The sequence below is a fragment of the Sus scrofa genome, chromosome 5 (assembly GCF_000003025.6).
Source record: "Sus scrofa isolate TJ Tabasco breed Duroc chromosome 5, Sscrofa11.1, whole genome shotgun sequence".
NCBI lineage: Eukaryota > Metazoa > Chordata > Mammalia > Artiodactyla > Suidae > Sus > Sus scrofa.
Genome location: NC_010447.5, coordinates 87398910 through 87422102, shown reverse-complemented (window position 1 = coordinate 87422102; position 23193 = coordinate 87398910). Strand labels below are relative to the sequence as shown.

Here is a 23193-nt window from a genome sequence, read left to right as displayed (position 1 = left end):
TTACTTCAATAGATTATTTTTCTAATTGATGTTGGGTTCTGTTATGTGACTGGCTTTGGCTGATAGGATTGTGGGAGTATCCTTTCCTGCTCCTTGCCTTTCAGCCAGTAGGATTTAGCGAACCTGAGGCAAGCAGAGGATTCACATGTGCTTACGGGATGAGATTTGCCGTTTTATGCTTTTAACATTATGTTGAAAAGAGCTGCTCCCAGCAGCTGCTGCCCTTTAGTCTGGACGCCCCGCCCCACATGGGTCACAGGTGGTCCAGACCTGGGTCCAGCAGCGAGGGACCAAACTTGGCAGGACCTGCCACTTGAAGCAGAGCTGCCCAGCTGAGCCCAACCTAGATTTTAGCCAGTCCTCAACTGACCCACAGGCTCTCATGGGTGCTTCATGTATATGAACTCTTTTCATCCTTACACTTACTCTGTGAAGTATGTGGGTATTATTTTTTCAGGTGAGGAGACTGAGGCGTGGGGAAGCTAAGTAATTTTCCCATGGCCACAGAGCTAGTAAGTGATCACACAGTGGAGGTTCCCATGCGATAGATCTGGCTCCAGAAGCCATGGTTAACTACACTTTGATAGTGTCTATTCTAATACAATCTATTTCTTTTTTTTTTTTTTTTGAATCAGTGGTTGTAGCCCACTATGTTGATTTCATGACCCTTTGGGTTTTTTTTTTTTTTTTTCGCTTTTGTTTTTTTCTTTCCGCACCTGTGGCATGTGGAAGTTCCTGGGCTGGGGCTCTAACCCACACCACCGCTGTGGCCTATGCCACCAGATCCTCAACCCACTGCGCCACAAGGGAACTTCCGTAATCCTAGGATTTTAAAAACTTCCTCCAGCGAGCTGTTCTGTGAAAACAAGAACAAAAGCCAAACTCTCCCTTAAGAATCTTCACAATACATTTTCTGTAGTTGGACTGTGTTCCTGAAGCTTGTCACCCCTGCCGCCCCCCGCAGCCCCAATCCCCGATCCCCAAGACAAGTGCTCTGAGCACGCTCCTTTGCGCCTTGGTGGTGAGGAGCTCAGCAGCTAGAATAACATGGGCCAGACATCCTCTCCCCTCACTCACCCGCTTCCCTCCAACTCCCAGTGCTACAGAATCAACAGGAATTCACAACTTCCTGCCGAGAAAGAATGACTGTCACCAGCATTTCAGGGAAAGAGAGTGGCTGCCTCCTAGTGCCCTCGGGGGCACTTTGAGCTTGGGCCTCATGAAGAAGAGCTTCTAAACAGAGAGAGAACGTGTGATCCAAGGACAGGAGTTTCTAAGGGCTCCAGACCACCCAGGGCAGGGCAGTGAGGGGCTCTGTCAATTTTAGAACTTGATTGGAATAGAGGCTACAATTGTGGCATTACCATGATGGGAGATGGAAATGGAGCCAGTTATACCCCTCAATCCATGTGGAGCGTAGGTTCAAGCCTAGCTTTGGACAGGCAAACAGCTCCTTGATTTTTTTTTTTTTTAATGCAATAGAAAAAAAGTTTTTACCATTTTCTTGAGAAATATCAGCCATACATCACTGAGCAAGTTCAAGGGATACAGCATGATGGTTTGATTTACATATATTGTAAAATTATTATAATATGTTTAGTTATCCAGCGTCTCATATAGATACCATAAAATTTTTCTTTTCTTATGATGAGAACTTTTAGGATCTGTTCTCTTAACGACCTTCCTGTATCACACAGAGGTGTTAACTAGAGTCGTCACGCTGTACAGTGTTTCCCTGGAACGTCCTTGGCTTATAACTGGACGTTCATACCTTCCAATGACTGCTGGCCCCGTGCCCCTGGTCACCACAAGTCTGATTTTTTTTTTCCTTTTTGGGGCTGCACCTGCAGGATATGAAAGTTCCCAGGCTGGGAGTTGAATCAGGGCTGCAGCAGCCGGCCACAGCCACAGCCACGCCAGATCAGAGCCGAGCCACGTCTGCGACCTACACCACAGCTCACTCACTGATCCTTAACCCACTGAGTGAGGCTGGGGGTCAAACCCACATCCTCATGGATACCAATCAGAGTCATTTCCACTGTGCCACCATGGAACCTCCCTTGATCTCTTTTTCTATGAGTTTGGTGGGGTTTTCTTGTTGTTGTTGTTGTTTTGTTTTTGTTTTTTAAGATCCGACATATAAGTGAGATTACCCAGTTTTTGTGTTTCCCTGTTTGACTTATTTCAGTTAGTGACAGACCTTCAAGGTCCATCTGTGAGAAAAATATTTGTTTAGTGTATAATGATAAGTTTCACGTAAAAAGGGAATAGAAATACAACCTTCAGGTTTAGATACATATGAGCCTTAATTCAAAACTAATAATCAGAGAATATGAATTTAAAAAAGAAAGTTATGGTGTTCCCATTTTGGCTCAGCGGGTTAGGAACCTAACTATTATCTGTAAGGATGTGGGTTCGATCCCTGGCCTTGCTCAGTGGGTTAAGGATCCGGCATTGCCGTGAGCTGTGGTGTATGTCACAGATGCAGCTCAGATCTGGGGTTGCTGTGGCTGTGGTGCAGGCCAGCCGCTACAGCTGATTCCACCCCTAGCCTGGGAACCTCCATATGCCACATCTGTGGCCCTAAAAAGCAAAACAAACAAACAAACAAATCCAGATAGATGCATTAGATTTGTATAGATGAGAGTATGCTGCGAGAGTGGCCAGTTTTGTTTTATGACTTTATGAAGGAAACTTGAGACCTTTACTTAAATACGCACATGTACGCATATGTGTGTGTGTGTATGTGTATTTGTGTGTGTGTGTGTGTGTGTGTGTGTGTGTGTGTATCCTGAACCAGCATTCTTTTTTCTTTTCTTTTTTTTTTATGAAAGGTTTTTTCTTTACAAAAGGTTTTGTTTTTGTTTTTTGCAAAATAGCACCTATTTACTCTTGGTATTAACTGCACACAGAGTCTTTAATTAACAGCATTGAATTTCAGGGTCTCATGATGGTCTGTATTCTCAGCTTCCTTTTCATGCTCCCTCACAGCAACCTCTGGGCCATGACTGAGTTTTACACCCACTGTAATAACCGCCGCTAGAGGAAGGGCTGGTTGGGTGGGGGAGACGGTTCTGTTCCAACTTGTAGTAGGCTGCTGACAAACATTTGCTTTCCTGCTGTCCCTTGGGTAATCTTCGTCCCAGGATCTAACTTCGTAAATTAAAAATTACATTATAGCTGCTTTTTAGCAACATGGATGGCCCTAGAAACTATCATGCTAAGTGAAAAGTCAGCCATACAATGAGACACCAACATCAAATGCTTTCACTGACGGGTGGAATCTGAAAAAAGGACAGACTGAACTTCTTTGCAGAACAGATGCTGACTCACAGGCATTGAAAAACTTATGGTCTCCGGAGGAGACAGTTTGGGGGGGGGGGATGCACTGAGGATGGGGGATGGAAATCCTATAAAATTGGATTGTGATGAGCATTGTACAACTACAATGTAATAAATTCATTGGGTAATAATAAAATAAAATAAAACATCCCATAAGGCTCAAAAGAAAATGATCAAATCACTCTGATTGCCAATCAATCATCAATCCATTTTTCCCCAAGTAATCATTCAATCTTCTGTGGAAGATACCAAACAGGAGTTCTCCGCATGGTTTTTAGGGGACGTGAGGCACCCATCTTCTTTTCTAGTTTTGGACATTTTTATTTTAAAATGATTTCCGAGGTAAAAGAGGCAAGCATGTAAAGAACTCCTACCTGTGCTTCATTCCGATTCCCCAGTTGTTAGCAGTTACGTAATTGTGTGATCATTCTAGCCTTCTGGGTGGATGTGTATGTATTATTTTCTCTGAACCCTTGGGGAGTTCAGTTCGGCTATGACGCCCCTTCACTCCCAAGCACTTCAGTGCATGTTTCCCAAGAACCTGACACTTGTCTCACCGTGTGACAACAGGGCAGTTTTCGCATTCGGAAATCGAAACTGATACAATATTATTTCTGAATTTCCAGTCCTTATTCAGAATGTACCACGGTCCCAATAATTTCCTTTGTCGCAAAAGCAATTTATTTTTCTGGCCCAGGATCTGGTCTAGGCTCGCAGTTCCCTTAGTGATCATGCCTCTTTGGTGTCCTTTCATTTGTGTGTGTTCCTGGGAATCTGTTTCATGACCTTGACGTTTTTTTAAGAGTACTGACTGGTTCCTTTGTAAAATGTTCCTCAGTTCCGGCTCGTCTGAGGTTTCCTCATGGTTAGATTCAGATCATATGTTTTTGGCCGCAAGACCTCGGAAGTGATACTCTTTCTTTTCAGGATCATGAGATACATCATATCAATTCGTTCCTTTCCCGGTGATATTAACTTTGATCCTGAAGATGGTATCTGCCCGGTTTCTCTTCTATAGGATACCTATTTTTCTCCTTGTAATTCATAAGTAATTTGGGACAGATTTTTACTAATTTTAGAATCCCACGGCTGAATCTTTCTGAATCAGGTATGAGTATGACAGTTACCAAATGATGATTCCACCCACCCCCAGCTTTATTGGGGTGTGATTGACAAATAAAAGTTATGTATATTTAGGGCACGCAACTTCATGTGTTGATAGACATCTGCATTGTAAAATTATCACCACAGTCAAGCTACTTAACCTGTCCATCCCCTTACATCGTTACCACGTTTGTGTGTGTGCGTTTCCAGTGTATAATACCTGCCTATGCGCTGTAGTCACCATGCTTTACATTAGGTCTCCAGGACCTGTTCATTCATCTTATCACTGAAAATCTGTACTCTTTGATCAACATCTCCTCCTCCTTTCCCCAGCCCCACCACAGCCCCTGGTAACCACTAGTCTACTCTCTCTTACTATGAATTCAACTTTTTTTTCTTTTAAAGATTTTCCATATAAATGAGATCATGCAGTACTTGTCCTTTTGTGTCTAGCTTATATCACTTAGAGTAATGTCCTCCATGCTGTCAAAAATGATAGGATTTCCATCTTTTTCAAAAAGAAAATAATACTCCATGATATATATGAGATAGAAATATGTATCTCCCATTTTCTTTATCCATCCGTCTCTAGATGAACCCTCGGTTGTTCCCATGTCTCAGCTGTATGAATAATACTGCAATGAACATGGGGGTGCAAATATATCTTGGCGATAGTGATTTATTTCCTGTGAATATACACCTAGAAATTAATTGCTGGATCATATGGTAATTCTATTTGTAATGTTTGAGAAGCCCCCATACTTTTTTTACTTTTTTTCCGTAATGGCTACACCAAGTTGCAACCCCACAGAGTATAAAATGTTCCGTTCTCTCTACAACCTCACTGACACTTGTTGGTTTTTGACTTTTTGATAATAACCACCCTAACAGGTCTGAGGTGATAGCTTATTGTGGTTTTGATTTGCATTTCTCTGATGATTAGTGACGTTGAGCCCCTTTTTATATAGCTGTTTGCTGTTTGTTGGCCTTCTTTGGAAAAATGTCCTTTCAGATCATTTGCCCATTTTTAAGTTGAGTTATTTGTGGGTTTTGCTGTTGATTTGTATGAGCTCTTTACAGATTTTGGATGTCAGTCTTTTATTGGACATACGGTTTGCAAATTTTTTCTTCCATTTCATAGGTTGCCTTTTCATTTTGTTGATTGTTTCTTTTGCTGCACAGAAACTTAGTAGTTTGAGGTCGTCCCATTTGCTTATTTATGCTGATGTTGCTTGTGTTTTGGGTGTCAAATTTGAAAATCATTGCCTTGATTTTCATGCTCAGCCAGACCAAACTGGAACTCACCCATTCATTTCTCACTCCTATACATAGGCTCTCCTCTCAGTCACATGCCTTCTACCACCTCTCCCCAGACACACACACCACACACACACACACACACACACACCCAGTTATATGAATCCTTAGTTTCTAAATGCAGTATTTATTATCTACTCCTGGCCTACCTTGATTGATTGATTGATTGATTTTGCTTTTTAGGGCCACACCCACGGCATATGGAGGTTCCCAGGCTAGGGGTCGAATCGGAGCTGTAGCCACCGGCCTACACCCCAGCCACAGCAATGCCAGATCGAGCTGCATCTGTGACCACAGCTCAGGGCAACACTGGATCCTTAAGACCCACTGAGTGAGGCCAGGGATTCCTAGTCAAATTCATTTCTGCTACGCCAGGACAGGAACTCCTAGACTGCCTTGATTTTAAAATCTGTCTATCCACCTAAAGTATTTAAAGAGATCTATTAAAAAATTGGATGTGTTTAGTCAGTATTAAGTACTGAGAGGAAAATAAGATAAGGATAGAGAAGGGCTGGGCGGCTGGGGGGCTGAGGAATGGGGGCTGCTTTAGGCGCTGTGTTCAGGGTTGGCCCTTCTGAGCTGAGGCCTGCAGTGGGAGAAGGAGCCAGCCAGAGAAAACCAGGGGAAGAGGGTTCCAGACCCAGGAAACTAATGGTGCCGAGGCCCTGAGGCAGGAACGTGCTTGCCTGTTTGAGGAAGTAGAAAGGCACGTGGCTAAGGGAGCTAGGACAATTCACTGGTGAGAGAATGAAGAATCTTTTCATCAGAGGGAGCCAGACAGCTTGATATCCACATGTGAAAGAATAAAATTGGACCCCATCTCACACTGTATTTAAAAATTTCCTCAAATTGTAGCCCTAAATGTAAGACCCAAAACTATAAAACTCTTCGAAGAAAATAGAAGGAGTAAATTTCCATGATGTTAGTTAAGCAAAGCCTTTTTCGCTGTGACACCAAAGCATAATCATGAAAAGAAAAATAGATAAATTTGACATGACAAAAACTTAAAACTTTTGCGTTTCAATGGCCACAGTCAACAAAACGAAAAGATAATCCACAGAATGACAGAAAATATGTGCATATCATATATTTGATATACATATAATATCCACCGTGTGTAAAGAATTCTTAGAACTGAACAATGTAAAGACAAATAACCTAATTACAAAACGGGGCTGGATAAACATTTCTCCAAAGAAGAGATACAAACGGCCAGTAAGCACAGGAAAAGATGCACAACCTCGTTAGCAGTCACGGAAATTAAAATCAAACCTGCAATGATTTCACACCAGCTAAGATGACTACAGTAAAGAAACCAAACCAAACAAATTATGACAAGTGTTGGTTAGCATGTGGAGCCTCCTAGGAAGAAATGCGAAATGTATTCCTTACAGCACCTGCATGCAAGGGATGCTGCAAAGTCTCATCTTTAGTGAAACAGTCCTGGGTAAGGCTAAAACTCAGGGCTGTGTTAGCAAAGAAGGATTGGCTGTCAGGGCATAGCAAGCAATCCTGCCACAGGGATAAAACCAAGGTGTCAGGCCCTGGTATAGAATGGGCCTTCACAAGGCTTATTTCTTGCCGAATGAGCACCGTTTTGTACTCACATCAATGATTTTACTGATTTTCTGTACTTTTAAGAACACAGAGGAACCACTGCTTACTGGTACCATTAGGGGACCACTGACTGAAACTGCCCACCTTGGCCAGGCACAATAATAGCCACTTGCATGAGTGGTCTCACCATAGGAGGCCTTGATAAGGAATACGATGCTGCCCTGAACATGAATGTGGAGGATCTATGAAGGTCCGATAGGAGGGAGGAGATGACTCAGCTCCCAGGGTCCTTGGCACTCAAATGCGTTTTAGCTGAGAGGTTCATGGGCCACCAGGGGGGACCCTGGGCAGACCAAGTACGAGCCGAGGGAAGATGCTTCATCAGAGACAACCCAGAAACTAACCCCATTCCCATAAAACCGGAAACTTCGAGTCACGTGGCAGAGCAGTTCTGGGCTCGCTTGCCCTGCCGCTCTCTGCTGGAGCGCCCCTTCCCAATGCAGTCTTTTGCGTTGTCAGCACGGTGTCTCCTCAGACAGTTCATTTCCGAGGGTTAGACAAGATCCCAGGCTCGGGCCCTGGAAGGGGTCCCCGTTCCTGCAAGAGTCCCTCCAGTGTGAACATTTACAGAGGATCCGTTTTTAAGCAGAGAAGCTAAAAACTCAATGGATGACAAAGCCAATCTATCTTCCTGTTCCCACGTCGGGTGTAAGCATAAAAGAAATGTTCAAATACACGTACAGGAGCGCCCAAGGAAACACGAGCTTGATGCTCCCACAGTGTATGACGTGAGGCTTCAATAGATTGTGTACTTTTCTATCAGCAATTTGGTAACTTCACTTGGAAATGGAATGGATTCCTTCCCGTACAATGCCAGAAACAGCAGGCTCACATCTTTTTTTCCAAACCCCTACCTGGCACATTCTGACTCAGATGTTGGCTCCAACCTGAACACGATAATTCCCTCTGGACACAAAGAGCACACCCTCGGAACAAACTGAAAGCCTGGAACCATTTCCTCACCTTGTTTTTTTTTTTTTTTTTTTTTGTCTTTTTGCTATTTCTTTGGGCCGCCTCCGCAGCATATGGAGGTTCCCAGGCTAGGGGTCTAATCGGAGCTGCAGCCACCAGCCTACACCAGAGCCACAGCAACGCAGGATCTGAGCCGCGTCTGCAACCTACACCACAGCTCACGGCAACCCGGATCGTCAACCCACTGAGCAAGGGGCAACCTCATGGTTCCTAGTCGGATTCCTTAACCACCGCGCCACGACGGGAACTCCTCCTCACCTTGTTTATTCTGGTCTGAATGACTGGTTCAGGTTACATCAACGTGTGTATTGTATCTGCATGAAAGACCCCAGAGAGTCACAGAAATGGAACTTCTGATCATTTGATCAATACAAAGCTGACTCAATGACCACAAGCACAGTGTCATTTACAGGTCATGTCCAAGTTCAGGTAGTAAACCAAATGCTATAAAATTACAGGCACTGTCACATGACTCTAAAACCACCAGCCAAGGGTCACTTTGCTGTACAGCAGACATTGACAGAACACTGTAAATCAACTCAACGAAAAACAATTTTATAAAAATTTAAAAAACAAAACAAACTCCAAACAAGCCCCCAAACAAACCGCCAGTCAATTTAATAATACGATCAGTGAACATCCATCTGCTGGGTTGTTTTGGAAACTCATGTATATAGGCCACCCAGGGAAAGAACTGAATTTTACACTCATCAGTGCATTAGCTATGCCTCGTGAAGACACAGGCGAAAAGAAGGATAAAGCCAAGGGGCTCAAGAAGTCGCTGCGTCCAGTCCCCTGTCTGTAGGCAGGTCAATACTTAACCTATTTTTAGCAAACTTGAGTAATGGGAATTGAACTGTCTTCCTCTGAAGTCCGTTCCAGGGTCCAATTAGGAAATGCTTTCGTATTCATAACCACCATTGTGCCGTAATCTCTGCCCATTTCCTATAATTTGCTCCTCCATGGAGATGGAAAACAGCTGGCCGGTTTCTCCTTGTGATAATCTTTCTTGTTCACATCCACGCACACTCAGACCTCTCCTTTGCTTGTTAAAAAACCCAAACTCCTTCGGCCTGTTTTTAGAACCCTCTTTATTTTCCAGCTATTGTTGTGGCTTTTCTGTGGGTGTCTCCATATCTCTTAAAAAAAATACAAAGCTCAGCACCGAGCAGTTTGCAATGGCCTTGCTCAGCCTGGGGAAGGCTGCAGGAGTCTGTCTCAACCTTGGCATCACACCCGCTCGACCCCGGGCCGTGCTTAGATTTTCGTCCTCGTGAGCCCCGGGTCATTTCCGTGACCCAGGAGTCTCACTGATTCTCCCCAATAAGGATTCCATTCTGCTTTTGGAAAACTACGTCTCTTATTTGTCAGGGTGACTTAGGACCTGATTTCCGTCCTCCAAAATGTTAACACGTCCCCCAACGTGGGGTCCTCTGTGGCCAATAAATACAATCTGAATGGATGACTCCAGCCTCAGACAAGGGTTGTTAACAGCCCTGAATGAGCGCATTTGAGTAACCTGAGCATGTCCCCTCACCGACTGCTTCAGAGCGCAATCCTCCACAGATGCAGTTGGATTCACTTAGCGTATTTTTAAATTGAATTTATTTATTTTTTTTTTGCTTTTTAGGGCTGCACCCGGGCATAGGGAGATGCCCAGGCTAGGGGTCCTGTAGCTGCCAGCCTATATCAGAGCCACAGCAACACAGAATCTGAGCCACATCTGCAACCTACACCACAGCTCACAGAACACCAGACCTTTAACCCACTGAGCAAGGCCAGGGCTTGAACCTGTGTCCTCATGGATGCTAGTCAGATTCGTTAACCGCTGAGCCACAGTGGGAGCTCCCCACTTGGCGTATCAGTTAAACACTGGAAGCAACAATAAAGACCTAGCTTTAGGCCAGGCCTGGGTTTCTTAATCAGGCTGCTTATTGATATTTGGATAGAGATTATTCTTTTTTTTAAATTAAAGTATAGTTGACTTACAGTGTTACGTCAGTTTCTGCTGTACAGCAAAGTGGCCTGGTCATATACATATGTGTGTATATATATGTATATATACACACATTCTTTTTCTCATTCTATCTTCCATCATGTTCTATCCCAGGAGATTGGACATAGTTCCCTGTGCTATACAGTGGGACCTCATTGCTTATCCGTTCTAAATGTAATAGTTTACATCTACTAACCCCAAACTCCCACTCTCTCCCCTCTCTCCCCCTCCCCCTTGGCAACACATGTCTGTTCCCTGTGTCTGTGAATCTGTCTCTGTTTTGTAGACAGGTTCATTTGTACCATATTTTAAAGTCCACATATAAGTGATATCATATGATGTTTGTCTTTCTCTTTCTGACTTAACTTCACTTAGAATGAGAATCTCTAGTTGTATCCATGTTGCTGCAAATGGCATTATTCGATTCTTTTTTATGGCTGAGTAGTATTCCATTGTGTAGGTGTACCACGTCTTCTTAATCCATTCATCTGTGTCGATGGACATTTGGCCTGTTTCCAGGAGGGTCAAGATTATTCTAAGAGGCTGTCTGTGCATTGTAGTCCGTTTAGCAGCCTCCTTGGCCTCTATCCACTGGATTCCAGGAACAACCCTCTCTCAAATTATGACAACCAAAAATGTCTTCAGATGTCACCTATGTCCCCTGGCAGGCAAAATCAACCCCAAGTTGAGAACCACTGTTCCAGACATATGACTTCCCTTTTCAGACAAAAAGCACATTGGTTCAAGGAACTCTGCTCTTGACAAAACCTTCTTTTCTGTGCAGCCTTCCCAGAACTGCTGGACTGAGTCCTCATCAAAGGCTGAGGTGCTTGTCCCAAAGTATCTAACGTCATCCTTTGAGCTCAACATTTTCACTGCTGTATTATAAATACTGAGTGGCTGATCTGAGAATAAAGTACCGCATAGCTACCAGGGCACATGTGCGCCCAGATGGGCCAGGATCTAAAGCCGCTGTTCCTCTCATCATCTAATATTGCCTCTTCTCTAGATGGTGGAAGATGTATAACTGCTGGAGTCTTTCTTTCCCATCGTTCAAGATGCAGATTTTGTCTCTGCCATCATCTTTAAATAGCCCCCAACGCTGGTCCTCTGAGGTGGCTGAGAGGGAAACCCCGGTGGAGAATCCCCTGCTGGGGTCGACCTTGAAAGATCTGGGTTGACTTCACTAGGGGCGGTGGCTGTTCCCTTGTGGGTCTTTAAAAAGCTCTTCCTTTTCTCCGCCAGCCTTCGGAGTTTCGCTTCCCCTTGGCGGTGTCTCTGCTCACACCATCCTCACATCCAGACCCGGGGAGGCAGCGGCTGTGGCATTGGGTCGGATTTGCACACGATGTTGTAATTCCCAGGTGCTGTCCCGTGGGCTGTCACGTTTGAGTCCTGCCCCGTCTGTGAGGGAGTCTGGGTGGGAGGCCGGGTGGGGGTGGGACTCGACGGTCAAGATGAAGAAAATGGGGGCGCAGGAGGCTCTCAGTGGCTGGGGAAGGACTGTACGTGGGCTTCAGCCTCCTGGCTTCGCCTCCAGGGCTTGTGCAAGGGGGTGCCTGTCTGGTTAGATAGTGGGCATTCTTTCTGCAAACACTGGCTCTGCTAGTTGTCCATGCTGTCCTTTTGTTTCAACATGTCTCTGAGAGGGCTGGATCCCTGGCTCCTCTCTTTTTATCTAACAGACGGAAGGACTGGTTTTATTTGTATGTTTATTTATTTAATTCATTTTTTTTTTTTTTTTTGCAACTTAGGGCTGCGATTGTGGCATATGGAGGGTCCCAGGCTAGGGGTCTAATCGGAGCCACAGCCGCAGCAACGCCAGATCCGAGCTGCATGTGCGACCTACACCACAGCTCATGGCAATGCTGGATCCTTAACCCACCGAGCAAGGCCAGAGGTCAAACCTATGTCCTCATTGGATCCTAGTTGGGTTTGTTACCGCTGAGCCTCCACGGGAACTCTCTGAAGGACTGGTTTTAAAGTCTGTGGTCACATCAGCTCTTAATAATGCCATCATGTTCTGCCTTCGGTGGTCTCTCAAGGTCTTCCTTAAAGATGCCTTTCCTCTTTTCTCTAGGCTCTTCCAGGTCTAAGAAATCTGTTTCAGCTACATCCTTTCCGTGCAAATCATCTCTCCTGCCCCGCAGCCCCAGCACCCCCTGTTTTACCCTGCGGGCTGCAGCCACTAGGGAGTTCCTTCTCCTTCTTCCTTGTGGCACAAATCTTGTCCCGCCCCAGCTCAGTGCCAGCGCCTTCCAGAGCCCCCAAAGCCAGTCCTCCCCCACCTGGTCTCACCCATGCCTGTCTCCCTGGTCTGAAGTGAGAACTGGCTGAAGCACTGCGTGTGAGCCCTGCAGGAATCACAAGGAGTTAGGAAGGAGTCTGTGTGTGATGTGAAAAGGGCATCCTGTTCCCTCAGACCCTTTGTCCCTCAGCTTTCGTTCCCATTAGCTTTTCTTGCCAAAACCCTGAGCTTGAAGAAATGCACCTTCCTGCAGCCTGTTTTCTTTATCTTGCTGATTTCTCTCCTTCCTTCCTTAGAACCTGAATGTTATCATTTTGGAGTCATTTCCACCCAAGTTCCCTGGGCACTTTTCATCAAAGATGGGAGAAATGTGGATTCATGTACGGGCTGAGCAGGACTCAGGAGGGAGGGGAAGTCGAAGACAGAGAGGAGACAGAAGGGACTGTTGAAAGAACAAAGTCCTGGAGATAAGAGAAGATGGGTCCCAAGAACAGGAGCAAGGACCCCCGGAGGTGGGAGGGACAGAAATAAGACGGGTGCCATTGTAGGCCAGGTGGAGGTGGGGTGGAGGGAGCTTCTGAGGTCCCAGACTTAGTGCAGTAGGCGGCTTCGGGACGTTGGGCGTTGGCTGAGGCATTGGCTGGCTTGATAGCACCCAGTGACCCAGTGTCGGATGGGGAGGGACATACTGGTTGAGTGAAGGTTGGTGGTTTGGTGGGCAGGTGTTGCAAGAGAACGTTGTAAAGGAGCAGAGCATACAGGTTCAAACTGATAAGGCAGGAAGGAAGTGAAGCCAAGAGGGTTGGTACACTTGGACCGAGTCCTCAGCAAGAGAGCCGAGAGGCTAGACATGGAGGCTGAAGGCTCAAGATTAGCACGTAAGCCTTCTGGCAGAGAACCCCTCTGGCTGATGACACGGCCCAGGAGGTGGTGATGCAAGCGGCTGCCCAAGGGCTACAGAGGTGACGGCCGCCCCATAGAAACGAGTGGACATTCGGCTCCCATGACCTCGCCGACACCCCCTGAAATGGGGAAAACCTCGTAAGCCTGTCCCAGGAGTGAGTTCTGAATGAGCTGAGCCGTGCCTGGCCCCATCCTGTCTGCACTAACCTCTCGGCCATCAGTTTGACCAGCTTCATCTCTGCCTTGGCCTCTTTCTTAGAGTTCTTGCATGGTTTTCACTCCACTTTGAAGCAATGGCTTTGACTTTTCCAGACAACGACCCCGCCTCTCCCACCTGGTGTTCAGAGCCCTCAGTGTACCCTCTCCCCAAGGACCCTCCTTCTTGGACATGACCTTGGAGCAGACCGCTTTCCCCCAGCTGGCCTTGACTTCAGATGGGACATGGACAGGGCACACTTCCTCGACACTGAAATGGCCAGAGGACAGCAGCCATCTGTGTGGAGGGGAGACTCCAAGGCAGGCTCTTGGGAGATGTGGGGAGCTGATAGCAGGTAATAGTTTTCTTCCCCTTGGGCTCACATTCCTCCAGGAGCCCAGTAGGGAAATAAACAAGTGATACCACCCTGTGTCACAAGCTGGAAACCAGTGAGGCCCACGGCCACCTGGCAGACACATGTTCCATCTCTGTAGAGTGAGGTGCTCTGCTCCTAAATTGTTGCCAAGCAGGAACGGGGCTCAGTGTAGCCAGAGCTTTTCATCATTCAAGAGAAGCCAGGAACCTAGGTTGGTACCTAAAATCTCCTGGTTTTCAAATGATGACACTCATTCAAAAGAAAATTTTAAGCACCTCGTTGGTGTAAACAAGTTGCTTAAAATTCCTGTTCAGCTACTTCTGATAGTTGAACGTCACCCAAGGGTTGCAGTGGTCTGGGTAATGGTGGCGCCGTGGCAGAGAGGAACTAGGAGAATGTTGGTTTCCCAGCCTGGAAACTGGGGGCATTCCATTGGCTGGGATGTGCCCATGAAGGGCTTTCATATGGCGGGTATAATTCCCCCCTCACCCCCCACCCAACCAAGACTCAAGAAACAGAGTTGACACTACATTTTTTTTTTTTTTTTTTTTTTTTTTTTTTTTAGGGCCACACCTGCAGCACATGGAGTTTCCTGGGCTAGGAGTCAAATCGGAGCTGTAGCCACCAGTCTACACCACAGCCACAGCAGCGCCAGATCCAACCCGCATCTGCAATCTATACCACAGCTCATGGCAACGCTGGATCCTTAACCCACGAGCAAGGCCAGGGACGGAACCTGCGTCCTCATGGATGCTAGTTAGATTCGTGTCCGCTGAGCCACGATGGGAATTCCAACCACATTTTATTTTGTGCTCGTAACATTTTATCTTATTTTTAACCTTTTGGGAAAGTCAGTTAAACACACACAGCCTTGATCAGAGCTATTTTAGAAAACTAAGAAGTAAGCAATAAACAGAAGGAAAGCTTCCCCGATCAAGTCCTCCTTTGGGGCAGCTTAGCGGCATCACATCGTGGGGAGTGGAGGGTGGGCAGTCGGCCCGGAGAAGAGCAAGGGAGCAGCGGGTGAGCGAACCAGGTACAAGGTGCAGCTGGGAGAGACGGAAGAGGCAGGAAAGGAAAAGGAACATCTGAAACAGGCACTGACCCTGCTGAGACCCGGGTACATGGCCAAAGAGGATGACGATGACCCCTGATGGTGATGGAGGCCGACCAATGGCAAGGTCTTCACCATGTGTTGCTGGGTAGAAAAGCACATCGTAAGAAGACCAATCAGGATGATCCCTTTGGTGAGAAACCAACGAATCTTTGTATGACTGAGTGCATGGAAAAAGGGTGGAAGAACATATTCAAAATATTAAATGTGACTCTTATTTAGGTAGTAGGCTGGTGGGTGGGTGGTAATAGTCCCACAGTCCACAGGGACTGCTTTGCGATATAGAATAAATGCGGCTGACTCTCTGCCACCACTTTTTAGAGAGCCTTACCCACGTTAACGGATTTGATCCTGTCATCTTCCGAGACTATATTTGCTGGTCCTGTTAGGATTCCCCTTTTCATGATCGATGAGGAAAAGAAGGTGCGAAGAAATTTAATTACTGGCCCTTGGTCGTACAGGTAGGAAGTGGTACAGCTCCTTCTAGGGTGAAAATCAAAAGTTAGCAATGGCTGTTTTTGCAAAGAAAGAAATTGTCTCCACACGTAAGCACTCATTTGAAAATCTCTGCCGTGTCGTTATTTTTTCCCAGGTGAATTTAGGGGGTGGGTGTCAAATTTCCTACCTGATCCTGCCCTAATCCAGACCAAGTTTCCCTCGGTGAAAATATCTGAGCCACCTCTCTCTGCTTCCTTCTTGGTCCCCGATGGTCTGGACCCTATTCTCAGTCTTTATGTCTTTCCCCCCATTCACTGGATGCGTTTTTATTACGTGTGTAGAATCTGTATTTAACCACTTTTACCCCTTCATTGTATCCCTCAATACATACTTTCTGATGAAAAAGACTGCGCTAAGATTGGGTTTGTTGCGTGCATCAGCCACTGGGCCCAAGCCCTTTGCAGAACACATCATCTCTCATTCTCACGCCACCTTATCAGTAAGGTCGGTGCTCTGATGAATCTGCAGATGAAGACTGTGAGTCACAGAGAAGTGAAGTCCTTTTGCCAAAGCCACACAGCAAGTAAATGGTGGAGCCACAGCTGAACTTCAGTCTGTCTGTTTCCATGTCTTATGCCTTTAAGGGCTCCCCTCTACGGCTAGCTCTACTCACTGGCCCGCATAGGAAGGGAATGAACAAGACTCCTTTGTCCCCAACCTCAGGGTATGCATGGACATCCTTGAGACATGAGGCCTCCTGCTTTCCCTGCCTGGCTCTATTACTTTTGGCCCAAAGTCATGGCAACCTGGAATAACCCAGGTCCCTTCGGCCCACATTCTTGGCGTGTGCGCCAGGCCACTGTGTCTCACTTATTTTGATTACATCATTACCCCGGTCCTGAGCGGAGAAGTCAGAATCTCCTTTTCTTCACATTTATGTGTGACCCTTTTCAGTCAGTCTGTCAACAGGAGTTTTCCTTTTGCTTTCTCTCCCCTTTGCTCCATTCTGGCTCTTTTCTCACTTTCCATGTCTCCTGTGGCGCTTGATTTCCCTTTGGGCTTAGAAAACTGGGCTCCTTTGACTTAAACCCTCTGCTCCCTTAGTCTGCCAGCCTGCTCTGAAGGCACTTTTCCTTTCTTGAGGAAAAGACCCCTTTTCTCAGGTCACACTGCTATAGAGGAATCAGAAACGCTCCTCGAGGAGTTCCCCTTGTGGCCCAGCAGGTTAAGAACCTAACATAGGAGTTCCTGCTGTGGCGCGGCAGAAACGAATCTGACTAGGAACCATGAAGTTGGGGGCTCGATCTCTGGCTTTACTCAGTGGGTTAGGGATCTGGCTTTGCCGTGAGCTGTGGTGTAGGTCACAGATGTGGCTCAGATCCTGCATTGCCGTGGCTGTGGTGTAGGCCAGCAGCTACAGCTCTGAATGGGCCCCGTATGCTGCAGGTGTGACCCTAAAAAGCAAAAAAATAAAAAATGTTAAAAAAATAAAAATTAAAAAAAATCAAAATAAAATAAAAAATTAAAAAAATAAAGAACCCAACATAGTCTCTGTGAGGATATGGGTTCGATCCCAGGCCCTGCTCACTGAGTTAAGGATCCAAAGTCGCTGCAAGCTCCAGTGTAGGTGGCAGATGTGGCTTGGATCTGTGGTCGCCCAGGAACTTCCACGAGGGTGCTCAGGGATGCCTTCGCCTCTCCAAGTCCATGGTATGGATGGCTGCATGCTTCTCAGTCTTACAAGTGCCATGCATGTGCAGTTTCCAGACCTCACCCATACTTCCACTTACTTGTCACTTTTAAGTCCCTTCTCTATGGAAATTCTAAAATCCGACCAGATCAGAGTCTATTAAATTCTAATGAGAAATCGAACCCCCAAATAGATCATATACATTTATAGATGAGATACCCATATGAATAGCCGTAGTCTTTAAGTAAATAATCCTGATGATCATTTTCTAAGAAGTAAACCTGGCACAACATTGTACATCAACTACACTTGAATTTAAAAAAGAGAAAAAAGAAAACATAAATAGTGAAGCATATTTATAACAGAACACAGTTCATTTTTAGGCTTTTCCTCAGACTTTCTCTCACATTAATAGAACCTCTGTTACTAGGAAATAGAAACCTCTCTAAGGTGGCAAATCCAAAGAGTAAGAGTTAAGATCTGGAGGGAATTGTTTGTCGCGGGTCTATTAGGTAGGAATGCTTATGACTGCAGTTTACAGAAAATCTCAATAAAGAATAGTTTAAGCCATATGGATGTCTATTATTTACTTAAGAAATTCAGGGTTTTTTTTTTTGCATTTCAAGAAGGAAATTAATCAAGGCACCAGGCCTTTTCATTTTCAACTCAACCATCTTCTGCATGATGCCCTTACATTTATCACTTCCTGTTGCAAGGTGGCTGCCATTGCTCCCAGTATCACATCCCTACGTGACACCATTTCCACCAAGAAGGAAGGAAGAAGGAAGAAAGAGTCCAAAAAACTCTTCTCCTCTGGGGGTTCTTTCATCAGGCAGGAAAATCTTTCCAGAAGTTCCTGTAGACTTTGCATTGTTTTTCATAGCCCAGATTTGGGTTACATGTCACCTCTAGTTCAATCGTGGGCAATGCAGTGAGAGGCTTCCGTTGTGATTTCTCCCTGGGGCTAAGTGAATTGCAGCCCTGCGTGGCTGTTGGGTAGACAACAGTATTCGCCACAACAAAGTAACCCAAATGTGGGTTTACGGAAAATAAGGAATTTGGGTTAAGTGAAAGCACACACATTTTTCAAATGTAAAGTAGATGTATGTTTTATTCATGAGCTAGAAAATAAGAAACAAATGTACAAAAAGATGTACTGGGCTATGCCAGGCAGAGAGCACATAGACCTTCTCTGCAGAGTGAGTGTGTCTACCTTGTCTGAGCAGGTAGGAGGAATTTTGAGTGGATGAGACCCACTTAGGTTGGAAGCAATGGTGACGAGAATAATGACTATAGACAAACGAACTGTTACAAAGAAATCTCTAGGGAAGAGAGTTGTTCTAGCCAACTGACAGGTCCCTAAGAAAAGTGATTGTTACGCAGTGGACGTCGGCCTGGTAGCCATTTCTTGAAGACTTGCCCTCCCAGCTTCCACGTGGGATCTGCCACCAGCCCTAAGACTCCAGCATCACAGCCTCTATGGTGGGCATGGGATCCTCAATGGAGCCAAACGACTTCTCCCTCCTAGGCGTGTGAGCCTGGAGCAGAAACAAAGAGAGACCACTGCAGTTGGAGTTCAGTCATTCCATGGCAAGGCCTACAAAGAAGTTCCTGCGACCGGCTGTCCCTGCTTCCTGTCGTTCCCAGGGCTTACTTTCCCAGCATCTCCTTTCCACTTACTTACTTATCCCACAGGTACTGGCGAGCATACTCTGTGTGCTGGGCACGGTCCTAGGTTCTGGGTACAAGTAAGAAGGACTGTGTGCCCTGCCCTCGCCGAGTGACGACAAACCAGTAAAGAAGATCATTTTATCCTGGGCAAGCCCGCGAAAGAGAAAAGTGGCATGGTGTGCAGGATACCAGCTGGGGAGGCCACTGCAGACAGGATTACACGGTCCTCCTAGTAATCCTCTTTCTGGCTTTCTGCAGCCAGGGGCAGTCTCTACGGCTTGCAGTCAAACACTTCTGATCGCTCTCTCGTTCTCCCTCTCTCTCTCTCTCTTTTTTTTTGGGGGGGGGGGTGTCTGAAGCATGCAGAATTTCCCAGTCCAGGGATCAAACCCAAGCCACATCAGTGGCAACACTGAATCCTTAACCAGTAGGCCGCCAGGGAATCTTCTGCAATTAAACACTTCTAACAGAAACATGAAACAAAGGAAATCCATCCGACCCTATCAGCCTGGAAACACTAGCCTCTGGGTCATGCGTTCTGGCTCGGAATCCATGTGTCCAAATAAACTTTTGATAACTAATATAACTCACTAAGAAAAAAAATTTAGATAATATACTAATACACATATACCAGAGTTCCTGTTGTGGAACCCGACTAGTATCCCAGAGGATGCAGGTTCCATCCCTGGCCGGATCCGTGGGTTAAGGATCCCGCATTGCTGTGAGCTGTGGTGTAGGTCACACATGTTGCTCAGATCTGGTGTCATTGGGCTGTGGCAGAGGCCTGTGGCTGTGGGTAGGCCGGCAGCTACAGCTCTGATTTAACGTCTAGCCTGGGAACTTCCATAAGCCACAGGTATGGCCCTAAAAAGACAAAAAAAAAAAACAAAAAAAAAAACAAAAACACACATACACACACACACACACACACACCATTCATGTAGGGAAAAGACATTCTGGAAAGCAGACGAGATCTTCTCGCTACTGCATATTCATGCATCAAGGAGTTTTCCGAGACAGATAGGACTTGTCCGAGTCTGGGCAGGGTGGGTCAGTTCTCCCAGGATTTGATCTCATCCCTGAATGAGATGGTGGCTTCAAAGGACAGCACTGAGAGAGCAGAGTTAGTGTCCATATAACTCAGCCAAGTTCCACAGTCCCTAAAGTCGGGCTCAGAAATCTGTCCCTCTTAGCTCTCGCTTTAACACTGGAGGTTCGTTTGGCAGTCCTCTTGCCTTTATGGTCTTAATGAGGAATGGGCCTGAAGAAGTGAGGGCGGCCAGACGTCACACAGCTGGTTTGTCTTAGGGGCCTGGCGAGGACCCAGACGGACAGCTCGGGGCAGCCGTGCCTCCGCATTTACCTGTGTCAGGAGCCCGTGTGTTTTCCGTTCAGAGCGCTGGGTATGAACCACAGCTGCTACAATCATGGAACAAAGCATCTTAAGACGAAGCGTTTTTGATTCAATGCCTGGTGACGGAGGACCTGGCATGTGGTAGGAGATGAATCTGGGAGAGGCAAGTCTGAGCCCGATGGGGAAGAGCTCAGTGCCCCATGCGGACGCGTCCTTAGGAGCGCAGGGCCCCTGAACTATCTGAAGTAAGGGAAGTGATGCGATCAGATCTGGGTTTTAGAGAGTCAAGCCTGATGGGAAAGGGAAGGAAGGGAAGGTACCAGATCAGGATTTGGAGGGATGGAACAGTTCAGGTGAGACGATGAAGTCGTGAACTGGGGCAAAGGGAACAGAGAGGAAGAAAAAACAGGTAAAAGACTTTGTGGTGATGTCAACAGACCCTGGGGGAGGAGGAGAGGGAGGGATGTAGTTTGGGCAGGGGATGGGGGGGGGGGTGGGTGGATGGGATCCAGGCAAATGAGGGGAAGGAGGATCAGAGAAGTCAGAGTAGGAGTGAGAGGAATTGGGGGTGGAGGTGATAAATTCGGTTGGAGCCTAGTTTAGTCGCGGAGGTCAGTGGAACATTCACCTAGAAGTGTAACCCTGGGCCGGCTAAACCACAGCTCGTTAGGCAGCCTCTGATTCTACACACAGAGAGGAGATGCTTTTCTTGGAAAAGCCAACTGAGAACAAATGATAGAATGGAAGAAGTGGGACAAATGAGATTTTACAAGAGAGAAATAGGAGTTCCCGTCGTGGCACAGGGGAAACAAATCCAGCTAGGAACCATGAGGTTGTGGGTTCGATCCCTGGCCTCGCCCAGTGGGTTAGGGATCTGGCATTGCCATGAGTGGTGGTGTAGTTTGCAGGCGGGGCTCAGATCCCGGGCTGCTGTGGCTGTGGTGTAGACCCGCGGCTACAGCTCCGATTCGACCCCTAGCCTGGGAACCTCTCTGTGCCACAGGTGTGGCCCTAAAAGGACAAAAGACAAAATAAATAAATAAAAGAGAGAAATATGATTTGGTAGGGATGGCGGGGGTACAGCAGAGTAAGAAGGAAGGAAGCAGCAAGAATTGCAGGAGGGAGCGGCTTCGAGGGAGCCTGAAATAGACAAGGGCAGAGGGAGCCACGCAGGAAGGAAGGGAAAGGTGGGAACCTGTGGAGGAGCGAAAAGAGGTGGGAAGTGGGGGATGTGAGTGTGGCGAGAACACCCTTGTTGGAGGGTACAGTACGCATCCCTTTCCAGAGTTTCTTCCCCCCACTTTTTAGAACTACTTGCCTTAGTTATATCTGTGCAAAAAAAAAGGAACGGGAGATGGATTTTAACACAAGGAGCCTGCCTGCCAGGGTGGAGAATGGGGCTGTCTCCTGGCTCACCCATGTTCATCAGTCGTCTTTAAAAAGACCACTTCCACTTTAAAACGTTTTGTTGGCACAACGTGGAAGGTATATGAGAGGCACAGATTTCGGCCTCCACCCTCCCTCCACCGCCCCCCCCCCCCCCGCCCCGCCCCGCACCCCCCGGGGCATTTTCTTTATCGTCTTCCTCCTCACCTTCCTCTCGGTTTCCCAGGTCAAAAGGGCAGAACTTCCTGTCTGAATTTTAAAGCCTCTGTCGCCTTGATTTTGTTCCTGGCTCAATGGAGATGAATTCCAAGTTGAAGACAAACAATTGTGCCTTGTGAACAGGCATCGCGCGTTGAAAAGACGCCGAGACTCCTAGAGCTTTTTTGCAGACCTGGCTCAGGGAAAACTCCCAGTGGGGGAGGGCAGGAGGGTCAAATCCATCCTCGAAAGAGGAACTCCCAATTACTCCGAGAATGTGATTTTCGAAGTAAATTCGTAAGAGTCGAAAATGTCTAATAAGAGACACAGAGTTGATTGCACAGAGGGACACAGCGTCCCGCAGAACAGAACCTCCCTGAGCAGCAGCATGTCTTGATACCAGAAAATTTGCTTGCACACTCTCCACCTGTTGATGGGCAATTTACACCCCAATGTTACAGCCTCCTCCGAATCCCGAAAACTCAGCTTAAGCACCTTCGAGGCAAACGGACATGCACTCCCGTGCAGACGTCCTGCAGCCCCAGCCTTGTACCTCCAGCCTGGGAGGAACCCACCTCTACTTTCACTCTCCTGATTTTCAAATTTCTGCAAAAAAACAGAAGTCGTGGATCTAGGAAAGCAAAAAAAAAAAAAAGGTTTCTGGAAATTCTATTCTCAAGTTAGAGTCTAACCTCTACTCATATCAGGACTGATGTGCAACAAGAAACATTCAAACAGTGTCAGTCATGTTGAGACCAGCCCTCCGAGTTCCTTGCGCCAAATCGCTGCAGAAATTATTTGCCAGAAACTGCGATCCTCTCCTCTCCTTTGTTCTTTCCCCAGGCAGATGCAAACTAATATGTTTATCATCAGCAACAAATACTTAATAACTCCCTATTGGAAGCCAGCCGACCGTACTAACCACTGATGTGAAGTTATTTTTTAAAAGTCAAAGCGATTTGAAATTAATTTTCTTCTGGATATTTGAAGTCATTTAGAAATGTTATAAATTCCAGGTTAGACGTCACTGTCACACGGGGATATTTTGTTTTTACTTTTTAAAGTAAAAACGTTTTAAGGATTCCCTCTTCGCAATATTATTTTTAGAATCCTCTGTTAAAATACTTGTCTACTGAATTCATCCGAGTCATTGAAAGATGCACTAAGTGTCAGGTACTAAATCTAGATGCTGAATAGGTCAGTGGTAAATGATAACAATTATAGTTTGTATATACGGAGTGTTTTCTGTGTACTCACGCGTTAAGCATTAT

The 23193-nt window shown here is 46.3% G+C and overlaps 1 long non-coding RNA gene across 1 annotated transcript in view; it reads left to right on the top strand.

Moving 5' to 3' along the window:
• LOC110260790 overlaps positions 1–23193 on the top strand; it is a 185241-nt gene that overhangs the window by 118811 nt on the left and 43237 nt on the right. The gene's annotated exons all lie outside the window — the stretch shown is intronic.